This window comes from Erythrolamprus reginae, chromosome 2 (assembly GCF_031021105.1).
Source record: "Erythrolamprus reginae isolate rEryReg1 chromosome 2, rEryReg1.hap1, whole genome shotgun sequence".
NCBI lineage: Eukaryota > Metazoa > Chordata > Lepidosauria > Squamata > Dipsadidae > Erythrolamprus > Erythrolamprus reginae.
The window spans coordinates 23295285-23316084 of record NC_091951.1 but is presented as its reverse complement, the minus strand read 5'-3'; the positions used below and the strand labels follow the sequence as shown (position 1 = coordinate 23316084).

The 20800-nt window shown below is 46.6% G+C and overlaps 1 pseudogene; it reads left to right on the top strand.

The window, feature by feature from the left end:
* LOC139159966 (zinc finger protein 208-like) overlaps positions 1–18604 on the top strand; it is a 74464-nt pseudogene extending 55860 nt beyond the window's left edge.
* Positions 18605–20800: the final 2196 nt, after the last annotated feature.

The window sequence follows — 20800 nt, the reverse complement described above, 5'->3', positions numbered from 1 at the left end:
GGAGTCGGACCCTGAATTACTTGGGTCAGGTCCATGGTTTCCATGGAAGCCATGACCTCCTGCACCGCATCTGAGGTTTCACCCAGGTTTATGGGTGGCTACCTTTAGCAGCAATAACCGGAAGTGATTTTTTTCTGTATGACTTTTTATGTCTGCAACATCTCTGTGGAGGAATATTGGCCCACTCTTCTTTACAACATTGTTTTGGTTCATTGAGGTTTGCATTTCAATCAGAGTGAGATCTGGACTTTAACAGCAGATGCAACATCTTGATGTTTTCAGCCATTCTGTTGTAGTTTTACTGGTGAACTTGGGATCAATCTCCTGTTACATAATCTGATGTTGGCAAAGCTTTAGCTGCTGGAGCGATGGCCTGACATTTGACTCTAGAATACTTTAATGTAGAGAGGAGGTCGAAGGTCAAACAATGCAAGGTGTCCAGATCCTGTGACTCCAAAAGAAACCCAAATCATCACCCCTCCGTCACCCTGCTTGATGGTTGGTATGAGATGTTGGTATTGAAATGCTGTGTTTGTTTTTCATCAAATGTGGCATTGTCCATTACACCCAAACATTTTGCTTCATTATGTTTATTTTATTTTATTTATTTTATCAAGCACGTATCGGTAGTATACAAAGATAAAACAATGTTTATATCCATGATACTAGTAAGAGAGAAACATTAGGGCAGGGGACACTTTTGCACGCCCCTTACTGACGTCTTAGGAATCGGGTGAGGTCAACAGTGGATAATCTAAGGGTAAAGTTTTGGGGCTTAGGTGATGATACTACAGAGTCAGGTAGTGAGTCCCAGGCATTAACTACTCAGTTACTAAAATCGTAGGTTTGTATGTGTTGTGTGCTCGTGTGTTGCTGTGGTTGAAGCTGAAGTAGTTGGTGAGAGGAAGGACCTGGTAGTGGATGATTTTATGGGCTGTGCTTAGGTTGTGTTTAGGTTAACAATCTTGAAGCATTTTTGATGATGTTGTTGCAGTGGGCTTTGGCACTTAGGTCATTTGATAAGAGTATTCCAAGGCCTTTTACCGAGTAAGGGTTGTCTGGCAGGTCTTGTTTATTCAGCTTGTACTTGGTGTCCTGATTCTTTGGTCAATGTGTGGGACAGAGCATTTTTTGGTTGAGATTTGGAGTTGCCAGATGTTTGACCATTCAGATACAAAGTCAAGGTCTTTTTGGAGAGTAGCTGTGTTATCGGTGGTGTTGAAAGGTTTTATATCGTCGGCGAAAAGAACGCAATTGCTTGTAATGTGATCGCAAAGGTCATTTATATAGAGTATGAAGAGTGTTGGTCCTAGTAGGCTGCCTTGGTGTATGCCGCTGTTAACCAGAACAGGATTAGGTATGGTTCTCTATCTAATTTTGACAACTTGTGGCCTGTTTGATGGGAACGCAGTTATCCAGCCATGTAGGGATCCTGAGATGCCGTAGGACTTCAGTTTTAGAAATAGTTTGCCATGAACCACTTTTTCATCTCCACTTTGGTTTTGTCTCTCCAAAGGACAGTGTTCCAGAAGTCTTGCTATTTGTTCAGATGTAACAAGCAGGAAGAGGGAGATTGTGATACCGCTGTATGGAGCGCTGGGGAGACCACATTTGCAATACTGTGTTCAGTTCTGGAGACCTCACCTACAAAGAGATATTGATAAAATTGAACGGGTCCAAAGACGGGCTACAAAAATGTGGAAGGTCTTAAGCATAAAACATCTCAGGAAAGACTTAATGAACTCGATCTGTATAGGTTGGAGGACAGAAGGAAAAGGGGGGATATGATCGAAACATTTAAATATGTTAAAGGGTTAAATAAGGTTCAGGAGGGAAGTGTTTTAATAGGAAAGTAAACATAAGAACAAGGGGGCACTTTGTTGCTGTTATGTCATTTTAGAAAGAAGAGACTTTGTCTTGGGAAGCTTTCCAAATAAACCATACTTGTTCAGTCTTTTTCTAATTATACTCTCATGAACTTTAACATTGAACAAACTAAAGGAGGTCTGTAAAACCTGAGATGTAACCTGGATTTATTGTAATTTCTCTGGGCATTCCATGTTCTGAACATGGGGTGAATTTGCTGGTATTTCCATTCCTGGGAAGATTGACAATTGTCTGGAATGTTTTCCATTTATGAATATGGAATCTTGAATGATAGAGTTTTATTGTTTTGAAATAGTCTTATAACCCTTCCCGGATAACGGTTATAATGGGGAAGGCTGTTTTAGGGGAAGAAGGGATCGCTGCCTGAAAGCGATCCCTGGTTCTGGCCCCATGAGCTCAATCCGGGGACGAGTGAAATCTGGGCCCTGGGCTCAAGCTGCTGCTACTCAGTGCCAGGTCGGTGGTAAATAAAACTCTGATCCTGGAGCAGGAGGCCGACCTGGTATATGTGACTGAAACCTGGTTCGGCCCGGAGGGAGGAGTTCCTCTCTCCAAAATTTGCCCAACCCGGTTTCAGGTATGGCATCAGCCACAATCCCAGGGAAGGGGGGGGCAGAGTGGCTACTATAGCCAAGAAGACTTTTCGCCTGTGCAGATTCGTTGCTCCTGAAATTGCAGGTTGTGAGTCCCTCTTGGTGAAGTTGGACTTAGGAGTTCAGGTCAATGTTACCTCTAAGGTGCGCAGCCACGCGCCCCAAAACAACTTCCCGCGTAGCCTTTTCTAAGGCCGCGCAATAGGAGGTGCCACCCACCCCTGCCCGCCGAGGATGTGCCGGTGCTGGTGCTGAGCCTCCCTGCCCCCCGCCCCAGGCACCTACAAACCCCTCCCGCCCCTGGCCTCCCGCCACTGCCCGCCCAATCCTCCCCTCCGGCTTTCTGCTCCTCTACCCCCCGCCTTGGGGTGTAGCTCCTGCAGCGGTGGTGGCTGCGGCTTCTCCTCCTCCTCATCTGGCTGCTAGCGAAGGGGCTGTGAGAGGGGTAGGACAGGTGTTCCCGAAGCGTTCCCAGGGTATAAGAGGATTTTCTCCGACCACTCCGGGAGCACCCACCCCGCCCCTCTTGAGTCGCAGCCCCTTTGCTCGGAGCACTTTCCCCAAGCACTTCCCGCACGCCTCAAAATAAGATTAACCTTCCACGGCCTCCGAAGAAGAAAGGAAGAGAGAAAGAGAGAACAAGACAGAGAGAGAGAAAGCAACAGACAGAGCGAGGTAGAAAGAAAGAGACAGGGAGAGAGAAAGAGAGAAAAAGAGAGAGAGAAAGAGAGAAAAAGAGGGAGAAAGAGAGATAGGAACAGAGAGAGAAAGAGAGAGAATGCAAGAGAGAGGGAAAGAGAGAGAGAATGAGAGAGAGAAAGCAAGAGAGAGGGAAAGAGAGGGAGACAGCAACAAACAGAGGAAGAAAGAAAGAGGGAGAAAGTGAGAAAAAGAGATAGCAAGAGGGGGAGAGAAAGAGAGAGAGAGATGAAAGAAGAGAGAGAGAGAAAGAGAGAGAGAGATGGTTTTCTTTTATTATTAATGTCTAATAAAAAAGAAGGGAATTTTTTTCCTATTTTATTTATTTATTCATTTATTCATTTATTTATACTTGTATGCTGCTCAGTCCCGAAGGGACTGCCACTCAGACGCTATACTTTTCCGCCCACACTGAAAAAAATTAGAGGAAACATTGGTTCAGGTGGGCTTGTTGCTCATGTACCTGCCTCCCAGCTGCGTGTCAACAGCTCTGCCTGTGCTGCTCGAGGAGGTGGCCAGGTTGGCGGTGGAGTCCTGGAGACTTATTGTCCTAGGGCAGTGTTTCCCAACCTTTTTTGAGCCGGGGCACATTATTAATATTTTCAAAATTCTGGGGAACACTGAAGGGGGGGCGGGGGGGGCTAAAGAAAAGTTTGGACCAAAAAAAAATCTCTTCCTCCATTTCACTCTATTTCTCCCTCCCTCTTTCTCTCTCTTCCTTCCCTTCTTTCTCTCCATCCCTCTTTCTTTCTTCCTCTTTTTTGCTCTTTCTCTCTCCCTCCTTCTCTCCCTCCATGTCTTTCCCTCTCCCTCCTTCCCCCCTCTCTTTCTCTCTCTTGCTTTCTTTCCATCTCTTTCTCTTGCTTTCTTTCTCTCTCATTCTCTCTCCCCTCCTTTCTCTCTCTCTCTCTTTCTCTCTCGTTCACCATGCCGGCAACAGAGAGAAAAAGAAAGAGAGAGAGAGAGCTGGAGAGAGAATGGAGGGCGCCGTTGTCTTCGCCTCCGCCCGCCGGCTCTGCAGCTAAGAGGCAACAGCAGCCATCAGCCTCCTCGCCCTCCCAGACGTTCCCAGCGCCCGGCCACGCGCCGCCTCCCGTTAGCCCGGCTGACCTTTCCCTGCTGCCATTTTCTCTTCATGGCGCAAAGCCACACAGTCCCGGACTCCCAGATCGCTCGCTTTTCCGGCCAGCAAGCGCGGCGCGGCGCTTTCCTGGGCAGATGGCTTTGCTGACCGGAGAAGCGAGCGATCCGGGAGTCCAGGACTGTGTGGCTTTGCGCCATGAAGAGAAAACGGCAGCAGGGAAAGGTCGGCTGGGCTAACGGGAGGCGGCGCGTGGCCGGGCGCTGGGGACGTCTGGGAGGGCGAGGGGAGCCAGCGGGCGGAGGCGAAGACAACGGCGCCTTCCATTCTCTCTCCGGCAGCGAAGGAGAGGGGGCGGATCACGCCCCAAGACAGGAGGCGGCGGCGGAGGAGGAGGAGAGTGGGCGGATCGGGCGGGCAATGGGGCAGGGCAGAGAAGCCAGGGGCGCGTTTGGCCAGAGGCACTGTGGGGAGGCAGGGGCGGCCGCGGCTCCCTTTACTCCTACTGCCGGACCTCCCCGCCCCTGCCTCCTTTTGCTGCGAGTGGAAGCTCCAGGTCGGAGGCGCTGGCGGTCCGGCACTGGCAGTGCCCCGCCCACCTGGAGCTTCCTGCGGCACACCTGACCGTGTCTCGCGGCACACTACTGTGCCGCGGCACACCGGTTGGGAAACGCTGTCCTAGGGGACTTCAACTTGCCGTCACTCAGTGCCTCCTCCGGGTTAGCCATGGGCCTGACTCAAGTAGTTTAGGGTCTGACTCACAAGGGGGGGGCACACACCTGACATGATATTTCTCTCAGAGCAACTAAGTAATGGTCTGAGACTAAGGGGTTTAGATGTCGTGCCTTTGTCATGGTCAGACCATTTTCTGCTGCGGCTTGAATTCTTGGCTCCAATCTTTCCCTGCATGGAGGTGGAACCAACTAGGTGGTTCCGCCCCAGACGTCTACTGGATCCAGAAGGTTTTCAGAGGGCGCTTGGGGTTCTATCAGATTCGCTTGTTCACTGCTGGGCAGAGTCTCTTGCCATGGCCTGGAACAAGGCTGCGTCGGAGGCTCTTGACCAAATTGCGCCGTTGTGACATTTTTCGAGGAAATGCCAAAGGAGACATCTAGAGAAGCGGTGGAGGAAAATTAAGTCCAAATCCGGTTGAACACTTGTAAGAGCTCATATTAAGACTTACAAATTGGCACTCAAGGCGGCAAGATGTGCGTATCATGCTGCCTTGATTGCATCAGCGGAATCTCACCCGGCCGCTCTGCCTAGGGTGACCCACTCTCTTCTTAACCAGGGGGAAGTTGGGGAGCCCTTGCAGAGTGGTGCCGAGGATTTTAATTCATTTTTTCGCTGATAAAATTGCTCAGATCCGTGCGGATCTTGACTCCAATTGGATAGCAGAGTCGTCTGACAACGAGTCAGTCAAGGTGACTGGAGCCTGTCTTTGTCCATCTGTCTGGCGGGAGTTTGACTTGGTGACACCTGATGAAGTGGACAAGGCCATTGGAGCTGTGAGTTCCACCACCTGTTTACTGGATCCGTGTCCCTCTTGGCTGGTTTCGCCAGTAGAGAGGTGACACGGAGCTGGGTCCAGGAGATTGTCAATGCTTCTTTGGGGAAGGGGTCCTTCCAGGCTCCCTACAAGAAGGCACTTGTGTGTCCCCTCCTCAAGAAGCCTTCCCTGGACCCAGGCGTACTATCCAGTCTCTAGAGGTCCTTGGAAGAAGCCGATTATCTAGGCCCTCAACGGTCTGGTTTCAGGCCCGGCTACAGCACGGAAACTGCTTTGGTCGCGTTGATGAATGATCTCTGGCGGGCCCGGGACAGGGGCTTGTCCTCTGTCCTGTTGCTTCTTGACCTTTCAGCGCCTTTCAATACCATTGACCATGATATCCTTCTGCACCGGCTGGAGGGGTTGGGAGTAGGGGGCACTGTTTTCCCGTGGTTTTATTTTATATTATTTTATTTATTGTTAGAGTTGAAAGGGACCTTGCAGGTCATCAAGTCCAACCCCCTGCCTGAGCAGGAATCCTAAAGCACCCCAGCCAAATGGCAGTCCAATCTCTTCTTGAAAGTGTCCAGAGTTGGGGAGTTCACAACCTCCGCAGGTAGGTTGTTCCACTGGTTGATCGCTCTGACCGTCAGGGAGTTCTTCCTTACTTCTAGGTTGAATCTCTCCTTGGTCAGCTTCCAACCGTTGTTCCTCGTCCGGCCCTCTGGTGCTCTGGAGCAGTGATTTTCAACCTTTTTTGAGCTGCGGCACATTTTTTACATATACAAAATCATGGGGCACATTGAGCGGGGGGTAGTGGGTGGGGGCTAAAAAAAATTTGGACAAAAAAATTCTCTTTTCCTCCCTTTCGCTCTATTTCTCTCCCTCTTTCTCTCTCTTCCTTCCTTCCTCTCTCTCCATCCCTTTCTTTCTCTCTTCCTTCCTTCCTCTCTTTTTTGCTCTTTCTATCTCTCCCTCCTTCCCTGCCTCTCTTTCTCTCTCTCTCTCTCTCTTGCTTTCTTTCTCTTTCTCTCTCTCTTTCTCTCTCTTGCTTTCTTTCTCTCTCTCTCTCTTGCTGAGCTTCGCGGCACACCTAACCATGTCTCGCGGCACACTAGTGTGCCGTGGCACACTGGTTGAAAAACACTGCTCTGGAGAATAGAGTGGCCCCCTCCCCTCTATGGCAATCCCTCATATACCTACATATAGCTATCATGTCCCCTCTGGCCCTCCTTTTCTCTAGGCTATCCATGCCCAGTTCCCGCAATCTCTCTTCGTAAGTCTTCGTTTCAAGTCCCCTAATCATTTTGCTTGCTCTTTTCTGCACCTTCTCCAGAGTTTCAATGTCTCTTTTGAAGTGTGGTGACCAGAATTGGATGCAGTACTCCAGATGTGGTCTGACCAGGGCGTAGTAGAGTGTTATTAATACTTCCCTGGTCTTGGAGTGTATCCCTCTGTTGATGCAGCTTAGGATAGTGTTGACCTTTTTGGCTGCTGCTGCACATTGCTGGCTCATGTTTAGTTGATTATCCACCAAGACTCCAAGATCTCTTTCGCAGTCACTACTGCTAAGCGGGGTTTCTCCCAGGCTGTATGTGTGTCTAGGTTTTTTTTTACCAAGGTGAAGGACTTTGCTCTTGTCGACGTTGAACATCATGTTGTTATTGTGGGCCCATAGTGTTAATCTGTCTAGATATTTCTGTATTTTGAGCCTGTCCTCTAGGGTGTTGGCTACCCCTGCCAGCTTGGTGTCATCTGTGAATTTGATTACTTCCCCTTTTACTGCCTCGTACAGGTCATTGATGAAAATATTTAAGAGTACAGGGCCCAGGACGGAACCCTGTGGTACCACACTGCCTACCTTCTTCCATGTGGATTTGGATACGTTGAGGACAACTCGTTGCGTGCTGTTGGACATCCAACTGTTTATCCATCTGCATGTGTTGTAACCTACTCCGTTTTTTTCTAATTTGTGGATTAGGAGGTTGTGGTCAACTTCATCAAAAGCTTTGCTGAAGTCCAAATATATGAGGTCTACTGCGTTGTGTTGGTCCACTGATTTGGTTATGGTGTTGAAAAATGATATGAGGTTAGTTTGGCATGATTTGTTTCTGACAAACCCATACTGACTGTTGGATATAATGTTGTTTGTTTCTAGGTAGTGGCAAAGTTTTTTTTAAATTATTTTCTCCAGTATTTTTCCAGGTATAGAAGTCAGACTGATTGGTCTATAGTTGCCTGGGTCAGTCTGTTTACCTTTCTTGTGGATGGGGACTACGTCAGCTCGCTTCCAGTCTTCCGGAAGGTCTCCAGTGGTCCAGGATTTTTGGTAGATGAGGAAAAGTGGTTCCGCAATGGTGTCTGCCAGTTCTTTTAGGATTCTGGGGTGAAGTCCGCCTGGCCCTGGTGATTTGTACTCATTGAGCTCCCACAAGTAGTCCCTTACTGTGTTTTTGTCTATGTTGAGTTCAGTTCCGGGGTTATTTGTTGCAGACTTGCAGTTTGGTTGGTAGGTGGTTCCATTTTGTGTGAAGACTGATGCAAAGTAGGTGTTGAGCAGCTGTGCTTTGTCTCTGTTGTCTCTGATTTCATTTCCGTCTTCGTTTTTTAGTGTAGTGACTGTTTCCTTAATTTTCTTCTTGTTGTTTATGTGCAGGAAGAAACTTTTTTTGTTGTCTTTGACTTTTGTTGCAAGGTATTGTTCGTGTTGGGCCTTTGCTGTTTTTATTTTTTGTTTGCAGGTTTTGGCTGTTTGCTGATATTCCACTTTGGTTATGAGTCCTTGTTTCCATTTTTTGTATTTGGCTTTTTTTTTCTTTTATGTTGTCTGCGAGTTCTTTGTTTAGCCAAGCTGGTTTCAATTTGGTTTTCCTGTTTTTCTTTTTCATGGGGATTGTATTGTTTTGGGCATCTATGATACTGTTTTTAAGGGCCTCCCAGGCTTCCTGTGTGGTTTTACCCTTAACAAATTCCTTCCAGGTTTTTTTTTTCCAGGTTTGCTCTGAGCTTGTCAAAGTCTGCTTTTCTGAAGTCTGGGACTCTAGTGGTGTTGGGTACAGCAGTTGGTGATTGTAATCATTTAAATATGTTAAAGGGTTAAATAAGGTTCAGGAGGGAAGTGTTTTTAATAGGAAAGTGAACACAAGAACAAGGGGACACAATCTGAAGTTAGTTGGGGGAAAGATCAAAAGCAACATGACGAAATATTATTTCACTGAAAGAGTAGTAGATCCTTGGAACAAACTTCCAGCAGACGTGGTTGGTAAATCCACAGTAACTGAATTTAAACATGCTTGGGATAAACATATATCCATCCTAAGATAAAACACAGGAAATAGTATAAGGGCAGACTAGATGGACCATGAGGTCTTTTTCTGCCGTCAGTCTTCTATGTTTCTATGTAATATGTTGAATTTGAGGATGATATGGTCACTCTCACCTAGTGTCCCTCCTTCTTCAATTCCCTCTATCATTTCCTCCCTGTTTGTTAATATTAGGTCAAGTATTGCAGGTTCTCCTACTACCTCTCCGGTCGGTCACAGTCAGTGTTGGTGGGGAGGTCAGAGGTCGACCCCGAGGGTTCTCTCTTGTGGGGTGCCTCGGGGGTCGGTCCTCTCTCCCCACTACTATTCAATATATACATGAAACTGCTGGGTGAGATCATCCAAGGACATGGGGTGGGGTATCATCAATATGCTGATGATACCCAGTTGTACACCTCCACCCCTTGTCCAGTCTGTGAAGCGGTGGAAGTGATGTGTCGGTGCCTGAAGGTTGTTAGGGTCTTGATGGGTGCCAACAAGATCAAACTCAACCTGCACAAGACGGAGTGGCTATGAGTTTTGCGTCCCAAGGACAATTCCATCTGTCCATTACCCTGAGGGGAATTATTGCCCCCCCCTTGGAGAGGGTCCGCAACTTGGACATCCTCCTCAATCCAATGTTAACATTAGAACACCACCTTTCGGCTGTGTCAAGGAGGATGTTTGCCCAGGTCCGCCTGGTGCACCAGTTGCAGCCCTATCTGGACAGGGAGTCATTGCTCACAGTCACTCATGTCTCAAGATTCGACTACTGCAAAGTTCTCTACATGGGGCTACCTCTGAAAAGTGTTCGGAAACTTCAGATCATGCAAAATGTGGCCGTGAGAGCTATCGTGGAGCTTCCCAGATTCGCCCACGTCTCGGCAACACTCCGCAGCCTGCACTGGTTGCCGATCAGTTTCCGGTCACAATTCAAAGTGCTGGTAATGACCTGTAAAGCCCTACATGGCATTGGGCCAGAATACCTTCGGGACTGTCTTCTGCCGCACGAATCCCAGCGACCGATAAGGTCCCACAGAGTCGGCCTTCTCCAGGTCCCGTCGACTAAACAATGTCGTCTGGCAGGACCCAGGGTAAGATTTCTCTGTAGTGGCCCTGGACAACTGGAATCAACTCCCCCTGGAAATTATTTCATTTCATTTCATTTCATTTCATTGGATTTGTATGCCGCCCCTCTCCGTAGACTCGGGGCGGCTAACAACAGTAGTAAAAACAATATGCAACAATCCAATACTAAAGAAACTAAAAACCCTTATTTTAAAAACCAATCATACATACAAATGTACCATACATAAATTGTGGAAGCCTAGGGGGAAGGAATATCTTAATTCCCCCATGCCTGACGACAGAGGTGGGTTTTAAGAAGCTTGCAAAAGGCAAGAAGGGTGGGGGCTATTCTAATCTCTGGGGGGAGTTGGTTCCAGAGGACCGGGGCCGCCACAGAGAAGGCTCTTCCCCTGGGTCCCGCCAAATGACATTGTTTTGTTGACGGGACCCGGAGAAGGCCAACTCTGTGGGACCTAATTGGTCGCTGGGATTCGTGTGGCAGAACGCGGTCCTGGAGATAACCTGGCCCGGTGCCATGAAGGGCTTTATAGGTCATAACCAAGACTTTGAATTGTGACCGGAAACTGATCGGCAACCAATGCAGACTGCGGAGTGTTGGTGTGACATGGGCATATTTAGGGAAGCCCATGATTGCACTCACAGCTACATTCTGCACGATCTGAAGTTTCCGAACACTTTTCAATGGTAGCCCCATGTAGAGAGCGTTACAATAGTCAAGCCTCGAGGTGATGAGGGCATGAGTGACTGTGAGCAGTGACTCCCGATCCAAATAGGACCGCAACTGGTGCACCAGGCGAACCTGGGCAAACGCCCGCCTCGCCACAGCTGAAAGATGTTTCTCTAATGTGAGCTGTGGATCGAGGAGGACGCCCAAATTGCAGACCCTCTCTGACGGGGTTAGTAATTCCCCCCCCCCCAGTGTAATGGATGGACAGATGGAATTGTCCTTGGGAGGCAAGACCCATAGCCACTCCATCTTATCAGGGTTGAGTTTGAGTCTGCTGACACCCATCCTGACCCCAACAGCCTCCAGACACCGGCACATCACTTCCACTGCTTCACTGACTGGACAAGGGGTGGAGATGTAAAGCTGGGTATCATCTGCATATTGATGATACCTCACCCCATGCCCTTGGATGATCTCACCCAGTGGTTTCATGTAGATATTAAATAGCAGGGGGGAGAGGACCGACCCCTGAGGCACCCCACAAGGGAGCAACCTAGAGGTCGACCTCTGACCCCCCACTAACACTGACTGCGACCGACCAGAGAGGTAGGAGGAGAACCACTGGAGAACAGTGCCTCCCAACCCCTCCAGCCAGCACAGAAGGATACCATGGTCGATGGTATTGAAAGCCGCTGAGAGGTCAAGAAGCACCAGGACAGAGGATAAACCCCTGTCCCGGGCCTGCCAGAAATCATCCATCAGAGCGACCAAAGCAGTTTCCGTGCTGTAGCCGGGCCTGAAACCCGACTGCTGGGGACCTAGATAATCAGCTTCTTCCAACCCCACCCTCCACAGTTCACTAGCAGCACTGGGCTGCTACTTAGCCTCTTCATAGCTATTGCAAAAAGAGGATGTAATTTGTTTTTCACATTACTGTACAGTGATACCTTGTCTTACGAACTCCTCTTCATACGAACTTTTCATGATACAACCCAGTGTTTAAGATTTTTGTGCCTCTTATTCTGAACTATTTTCACCTTAGGAACCCGAGCAGCTGCTGGGATTTCCCTGAGGCTCCTCGATTCCCTTCATTTTTCCAGCGCTCCTTTCAATCCCAGCAACAAACTCCCCCTTTCCAAACTGCATGGGGAAAAGACTCATGGAGCTCAAGAGAGGAGAAAGGTGTGGGAGAAATCAGCAGAATGGGGTGGGCAAAAACGGGAGGGAAAGATTCATGGAGCTCAAGAGAGGAGAAAGGTGTGGGAGAAATGAGCAGAATGGGGTGGGCAAAAATGGGAGGGAAAGACCCATGGAGCTCAAGAGAGGAGAAAGGTGTGGGGAAAATGAGCAGAATGGGGTGGGCAAAAACGGGAGGGAAAGACTCATGGAGCTCAAGAGAGGAGAAAGGTGTGGGGAAAATGAGCAGGACAGGGTGGGCAAAAACGGGAGGGAAAGACTCATGGAGCTCAAGAGAGGAGAAAGGTGTGAGAGAAATGAGCAGGACGGGGTGGGCAAAAACGGGAGGGAAAGACCCATGGAGCTCAAAAGAGGAGAAAGGTGTGGGGAAAATGAGCAGAATGGGGTGGGCAAAAACGGGAGGGAAAGACTCATGGAGCTCAAGAGAGGAGAAAGGTGTGGGGAAAATGAGCAGAATGGGGTGGGCAAAAACGGGAGGGAAAGACTCATGGAGCTCAAGAGAGAAAGGTGTGGGGAAAATGAGCAGGATAGGGTGGGCAAAAACGGGAGGGAAAGACTCATGGAGCTCAAGAGAGGAGAAAGGTGTGAGAGAAATGAGCAGGACGGGGTGGGCAAAAACGGGAGGGAAAGACTCATGGAGCTCAAGAGAGGAGAAAGGTGTAGGGAAAATGAGCAGGATAGGGTGGGCAAAAACGGGAGGGAAAGACTCATGGAGCTCAAGAGAGGAGAAAGGTGTGAGAGAAATGAGCAGGACGGGGTGGGCAAAAACGGGAGGGAAAAACTCATGGAGCTCAAGAGAGGAGAAAGGTATGGGGAAAATGAGCAGAATGGGGTGGGCAAAAACGGGAGGGAAAGACTCATGGAGCTCAAGAGAGGAGAAAGGTGTGACAGAAATGAGCAGGACGGGGTGGGCAAAAACGGGAGGGAAAGACCCATGGAGCTCAAGAGAGGAGAAAGGTGTGGGGAAAATGAGCAGAATGGGGTGGGCAAAAACGGGAGGGAAAGACTCATGGAGCTCAAGAGAGGAGAAAGGTGTGGGGAAAATGAGCAGAATGGGGTGGGCAAAAACGGGAGGGAAAGACTCATGGAGCTCAAGAGAGGAAAAAGGTGTGGGGAAAATGAGCAGGATAGGGTGGGCAAAAACGGGAGGGAAAGACTCATGGAGCTCAAGAGAGGAGAAAGGTGTGAGAGAAATGAGCAGGACGGGGTGGGCAAAAACGGGAGGGAAAGACTCATGGAGCTCAAGAGAGGAGAAAGGTATGGGGAAAATGAGCAGAACGGGGTGGGCAAAAACGGGAGGGAAAGACTCATGGAGCTCAAGAGAGGAGAAAGGTGTGGGGAAAATGAGCAGGACGGGGTGGGCAAAAACAGGAGGGAAAGACCCATGGAGCTCAAGAGAGGAGAAAGGTGTGGGGAAAATGAGCAGGACGGGGTGGGCAAAAACGGGAGGGAAAGACTCATGGAGCTCAAGAGAGGAGAAAGGTATGGGGAAAATGAGCAGAACGGGGTGGGCCAAAACGGGAGGGAAAGACTCATGGAGCTCAAGAGAGGAGAAAGGTATGGGGAAAATGAGCAGAACGGGGTGGGCAAAAACGGGAGGGAAAGACTCATGGAGCTCAAGAGAGGAGAAAGGTGTGGGGAAAATGAGCAGGACGGGGTGGGCAAAAACGGGAGGGAAAGACCCATGGAGCTCAAGAGAGGAGAAAGGTGTGGGGAAAATGAGCAGAATGGGGTGGGCAAAAACGGGAGGGAAAGACTCATGGAGCTCAAGAGAGGAGAAAGGTGTGGGGAAAATGAGCAGGACGGGGTGGGCAAAAACGGGAGGGAAAGACTCATGGAGCTCAAGAGAGGAGAAAGGTATGGGGAAAATGAGCAGAACGGGGTGGGCAAAAATGGGAGGGAAAGACTCATGGAGCTCAAGAGAGGAGAAAGGTATGGGGGAAATGAGCAGGACGGGGTGGGCAAAAACGGGAGGGAAAGACTCATGGAGCTCAAGAGAGGAGAAAGGTATGGGGAAAATGAGCAGAACGGGGTGGGCAAAAACAGGAGGGAAAGACCCATGGAGCTCAAGAGAGGCTCTTTTCACCTTGCTTGGGACTGCCACCTCTCGCTGTCCCTCCCCCCACTCCGTTCGCCTCAGCTTCCTCTGCCCGCCGCTTTTTTTTTTAAAGCCTTAATATTTTGGATTTTCCTAATGGGCTTGCAGGCATTATTGGCTTTTCCATTGATTCCTATGGGAAACATTGTTTCATCTTACGAACTTTTCACCTTACGAACCTCCTCCCGGAACCAATTAAGTTCGTAAGAAGAGGTATTACTGTATTTGATTATAACCCTCCGTAGAGCCATGAATTTGTGACTGACACAAGTCAGCAGGTGAATTTCATGATTGAATGGATAATGTAAGTTGGATCCTAATAGTCAAATGCGTCACAATTAATGTAAGCAATCATTCTAACATAATGCCATGTTTGCTTTTTCATTGTAATGTATAATTCTTTTTCCACATCTTTGCAGCAAAAAATAAAAGTTACATTCTCTTTGAATTCTACAGGCAAAGATGATGCCAATAAGACCACACTGGACAACTGAGAATAACAAGCAACATTGAAAAGCAAAGCGAATTGAGGCAGAAATAAAAATATTCTCCATTTCCTTCAGAAAACCCACGCAAAAGTGATTTCAAGCTTGAAAAAGTACAGTGTCTGGAACTCATCTATACATTACAGAAAAATGCCCTAGGAGATTGTTTTCCAATTCAGAAAAAAGAGGAAAATATCTGGAAGTCGGTGAGGAGGAATAGGTCAATTGGATAGGCACATGGGGCAGACAGTTAATGTAGGCCTTGCCCTGAGAAGAAGAAAAGTGCGTAAATCAAAGCACTACAAAATAAAGGATCACACATATTTTTCACCTTCTTAAGAATATCAGTGGCAGAAAAGCTCCATAGATATAACTATATTGAGAAAAGCAGACTTCAAATGACAAGTGATTATGCAGGGGAGAATCCACTCTGGACAACAGCCATGCTAATTATCTGAGTGTGGTAAAAGCTCAGGTCAGTATTGTTCCTTTTTGGTTCATGGAAGGACCCATACAAGAAGGAAGCCCTACAAGTAGTCCCTATGTGGTAAATGCTTTAGTGAACATGACAGCTTAGTGATAAACCAGTGGACTCACACCATGGAGAAGTCGTATGACTGTCCTGATTGTGGGAAGCATTTCACTGCAAATTCTTCCCTCATGAGACACCTTAAGACTCACACAGGAGAGAAACCCTTTGAATGTCCTCTTTGTAGGAAAAGTTTCAGTCAGAATTCCACCCTGGTGATACACGAGAGGACTCACAAAGGAGAGAAACCCTTTGAATGTCCTGATTTTGAGAAAGGTTTCAGTCAAAGTTCCCACCTGATTAAACATAAGAAGAGTCACACAGGAGATAAACCATTTGAGTGTCCCAATTGTGGGAAATGTTTTATTCAGAATTATGACCTTATGAGACACCAGAGGATTCACACAGGAGAGAAACCCTTTGAATGTCCCGTTTGTGGAGAACGTTTCAGTCGCAATTCCACCCTGATAATCCATCAGAGAACTCACACTGGAGAGAAACCCTTTGAATGTCCTGATTGTGGAAAATGTTTCAGTGTGAATTCCAGCCTAGTAAAACACCAGAGAATTCACACAGGAGAGAAACTCTTTGAATGTCCTGATTTTGAGAAAGGTTTCAGTCAAAATTCCCACCTGATTAAACACAAGAAGAGTCATACAGGAGATAAACCATTTGAATGTCCTGTTTGTGGAAAAAGTTTCAGTCGCAATTCCACCCTGATAATCCATGAGAGAACTCACACAGGAGAGAAACCCTTTGAATGTCCTGATTGTGGAAAATGTTTCAGTCAGAATTCCACCCTGATAATCCATGAGAGAACTCACACAGGAGAGAAACCCTTTGAATGTCCTGTTTGTGGAAAAAGTTTCACTCGCAATTCCACCCTGATAATCCATCAGAGAACTCACACTGGAGAGAAACCCTTTGAATGTCCTGATTGTGGAAAATGTTTCAGTGTGAATTCCAGCCTGGTAAAACACCAGAGAATTCACACAGGAGAGAAACCCTTTGAATGTCCTGATTGTGGGAAATGTTTCAGAGTGAATTCCCACCTGATAAAACACCAGACAACTCACACTGGAGAGAAACCCTTTGAATGTCCTGATTTTGAGAAAGGTTTCAGTCAAAGTTCCCATCTGATTAAACAGAAGAAGAGTCATACAGGAGATAAACCATTTGAATGTCCTGTTTGTGGAAAAAGTTTCAGTCGCAATTCCACCCTGATAAGACACCAGAGAATTCACACAGGAGAGAAACCCTTTGAATGTCCTGATTGTGGGAAATGTTTCAGTCAGAATTCCACCCTGATAATCCATGAGAGAACTCACACAGGAGAGAAACCCTTTGAATGTCCTGATTGTGGGAAATGTTTCAGTCGCAATTCCACCCTGATAATTCATGAGAGAACTCACACAGGAGAGAAACCCTTTGAATGTCCTGATTGTGGGAAATGTTTCAGTGTGAATTCCCACCTGATAAGACACCAGAGAATTCACACAGGAGAGAAACCCTTTGAATGTCCTGATTGTGGAGAAAGTTTCAGTCATAATTCCACCCTGATAATCCATCAGAGAACTCACACTGGTGAGAAACCCTATGAATGTCCTGATTGTGGAGAAAGTTTCAATTGCAGTTCCCGCCTGCTAAACCATCAGAGAAGTCACTCAGGAGAGAAATCCTTTGAATGTCCTGATTGTGACAAAAGTTTCAGTCGCAAATCCACCCTGATAATCCATCAGAGAATTCACACAGGAGAGAAACCCTTTGAATGTCCTGATTGTGGAGAAAGTTTCAGTCAGAATTCCCACCTGATAAGACACCAGAGAATTCATACAGGAGAGAAACCCTTTGAATGTCCTGATTGTGACAAAAGTTTCAGTCGCAAATCTACCCTGATAATCCATCAGAGAACTCACACAGGAGAGAAACCCTTTGAATGTCCTGATTGTGGGAAATGTTTCTGTGTGAATTCCAACCTGATAAGACACCAGAGAACTCACACAGGAGAGAAACCCTTTGAATGTCCTGATTGTGGAGAAAGTTTCAGTCAGAATTCCACCCTGATAAACCATCAGAGAACTCACACAGGAGAGAAACCCTTTGAATGTCCTGATTGTGGGAAATGTTTCAGTGTGAATTCCCACCTGATAAGACACCAGAAAATTCACACAGGAGAGAAATCCTTAGAATGTCCTGATTGTGGGAATTAATTCAATAAGATTTCTCTCCTGTTGAACCATCAGAGGACTCATATAGGAAAGAAATTTTCTGAATGTCCTGATTGTGTGAATATTTTAGTCAGAATTCCCACCTGGTGAAAAACCAGAGGACTCACCCTGGACAGAATCTGTATGCGTGTCCAGAGTGTGGTATTATTTATTATTATTATTATTTATTACATTTGTATGCCATCCCTTTCCGCAGACTTGGGGTGGCTCACAGCAACGATAAAAACAACATAAAGTAACAAATCTAATATTAAAGTTTAAAATAACAATTTTACATTAAAAACCCTAAAAACTCCAGTATATAAAAAAAGCATATACACAAACATATCATACATACAGCTACATAGGCAAGGGGGGATGTCTCAGTTCCCCCATGCCTGACGGCAGAGGTGGGTTTTAAGAAGTTTATGAAAGGCAAGGAGGTTGGGGACATTCCTGATCTCTGGAGGGAGCTGATTCCAGAGGGTCAGGGCCACCACAGAGAAGGCTCTTCCCCTGGCTCCTGCCAGACAACATTGTTTAGTTGACGGGACCCAGAGAAAGCCAACTCTGGGACCTAGCCGGCCACTGGAATTCTTGTGGTAGAAGGCAGTCTCACACATATCCTGGTCTGGTGCCATGAAGGGCTTTATAGGTCATAACCAACACTTTGACTTGTGACCGGAAACTGATCGGCAACCAATGTAGACTGCGGAGTGTTGGAGTAACATGGGCATACTTAGGGAAGCCCATGACTGCTCTCGCAGCTGCATTCTGCACGATCTGAAGTTTTCAACACTTTTCAAAGGTAGCCCCATGTAGAGAGCATTACAGTAGTTGAACCTTGAGGTGATGAGGGCATGAGTGACTGTGAGCAGTGACTCCCGGTCCAAATAGGGCCACAACTGATGCACCAGGCGAACCTGGGCAAACGCCCCCCTCGCCACAGCTGAAAGATGTTTCTCTAATGTGAGCTGTGAATCATGAAGGACGCCCAAGTTGCGGACCCTCTCTGAGGGAGTCAGTAATGTCACGCTGTGTATTGCCAGCCCCTGAGACATTCAGAGACATTCAGTAATTAATTAGTTAACTGTGTGTGTTAGTTAGCTTCACCCATTAAGATGTAAAATCCTGCCTTTCATACATGCATCATTTCCTTTCTTCTCCGAAGAATCCATCTTCCTTCTCTAGTCTTCAAAGATGTAACAAGCATAGAAATTGCCTCTGAAAGGCATTAGCTAATTTTGTTATTTTTCTTAATAAAAGTAACTTCGTTTGAAAGCTGTTTCTGTACCTTCATCCATCGCCTCCAGATTTGATTTATTATAGCTCATGCGGGCTGTAATTTATCTCATAATCTGACATGGTAGCGAGAGTTTGGCTGATTTTAAGTAAGAGCTACCGTCCTTTTCCTAATGCCGGCCAAAAGGAAGAAAAGACTTTTTTCTCAGTCTTTTATTGACCAGATATCAAATGAGCAATTTGCCGACTTGATGGATCTTATTCACACTTCTAAAGAGAAACAAAACCTCATCATGGAAGAGCAGAGATCTCTTCAAACAACGGAGCAGACAGGCTCTCAAGAAATCGTAAGTGCTCAAGCTTTCTTATTACAACAGGGGGAACAAATGATTTATGATCAACCAGCCATAAAAACCTCAGAGCCTGCCGACCATAGTTCCCTGTAAGCTGAGCAGTGAGCAATTGCTCACTTAAAAATCACTATCAACTCAGAGTTTTCCAAACCTGCCCAGAAGCCGAGAGGGAAAGAGTGAGAGGGAAGGAAAGAGAGAAGAAGAGAGGAAGAGAGAGAAACAGATAGAAAAAAGAGAGGAAGGAAAAGAGAAAGAAAAAGAATGGGAGTAAGGAAGAGAGAAAGAAAATCAAAATCTAGTTTGAAACTAGCTCAACTATTTAAGTGGCATTTGGATATTGATAGAGTTGCCCTATTATGAGCTCACTGTTATAGACACACAGGACAGTCTTTTATTTTGAAATTCTCTGAGGCAAAACAGGGTGGGTTTTTTGTTTGTTTGTTTATTTATTTATTTATTTATTATTTCTGTGCCGCCCAGTCCCAAAGGGACTGCCGCTCAGACACTATACTTTTCCGCCCACCCCCCAAAAAAATTAGAGGGAACACTGCTGCCGACCATAAAATTTATGAGGAAAGTAATTTAGAAGAAGTCACGCTGGTTCCCTCTGAATCTCCTAGCATGGGTTTTTCTCAAAGCACACAGTATCTCCCGCCCCCCCCCCGCCCCCGTAAAGGCTAAAGCCAAAACAAAGCACTGTGATAGCAAACAGTCAGTCAGAAGCTCTGCCGGCAGCCTTGAATCACTTTCTGATTCAGACAGAGTGAGTGCTAACATCTCTCATCTCGAACAAACAATTCAAGATGCCCAGGCATACTGCTCACATTTAGATGACCTTGGAGGTTCTCTAACTGTAAAACAGAAACAGCTGCATGATAAATGCATAGATCATCTTTTTTTATATAAAGTGAGCAGTGTGGTCAGGCAGTAGGAAAAGCAAGTAGGATGCTTGGCTGCATAACTAGAGGTATAACAAGCAGGAAGAGGGAGATTGTGATCCCCTTATATAGAGCGCTGGTGAGACCACATTTGGAATACTGTGTTCAGTTCTGGAGACCTCACCTACAAAAAGATATTGACAAAATTGAACGGGTCCAAAGACGGGCTACAAGAATGGTGGAAGGTCTTAAGCATAAAACGTATCAGGAAAGACTTAATGAACTCAATCTGTATAGTCTGGAGGACAGAAGGAAAAGGGGGGATATGATAGAAACATTTAAATATGTTAAAGGGTTAAATGAGGTTCAGGAGGGAAGTGTTTTTAATAGGAAAGTGAACACAAGAACAAGGGGACACAATCTGAAGTTAGTTGGGGGAAAGATCAAAAGCAACGTGAGGAAATATTATTTCACTGAAAGAGTAGTAGATCCTTGGAACAAACTTCCAGCAGACGTGGTTGGTAAATCCACAGTAACTGAATTTAAACATGCCTGGGATAAACATATATCCATCCTAAGATAAAACACACAAAATAGTATAAGGGCAGACTAGGTGGACCATGAGGTCTTTTTCTGCTGTCAGTCTTCTATGTTTCTATAAAGAACAATTAAAAGAGCTCAGAGAAATTCAAATGAATATTTTAAGAAGTGAGTTCGCACATTTTTCTATAAAACAAACCTCATGTCCAGGATAACGAAACTTATGGGAACAAAGAGAAGGCAGTGGAAAATTACCAGAGTGTATCTGATAACATAGGCATTCCTCAAATACCTCAGGCCATGTCTGCTAGCCAGGCCGTGGAAATTTCCAAAGGAATGTTTGTGTCTGCTGATAAGAGCATTGAAGAAGAGGCCCACGGGGCAGATCTACACAGAGCTACAGAAGTTCTCAAAAGTTATCCTGCAGCGACCTCTAGTGGATTGCATGATTTTATATTTAAGTC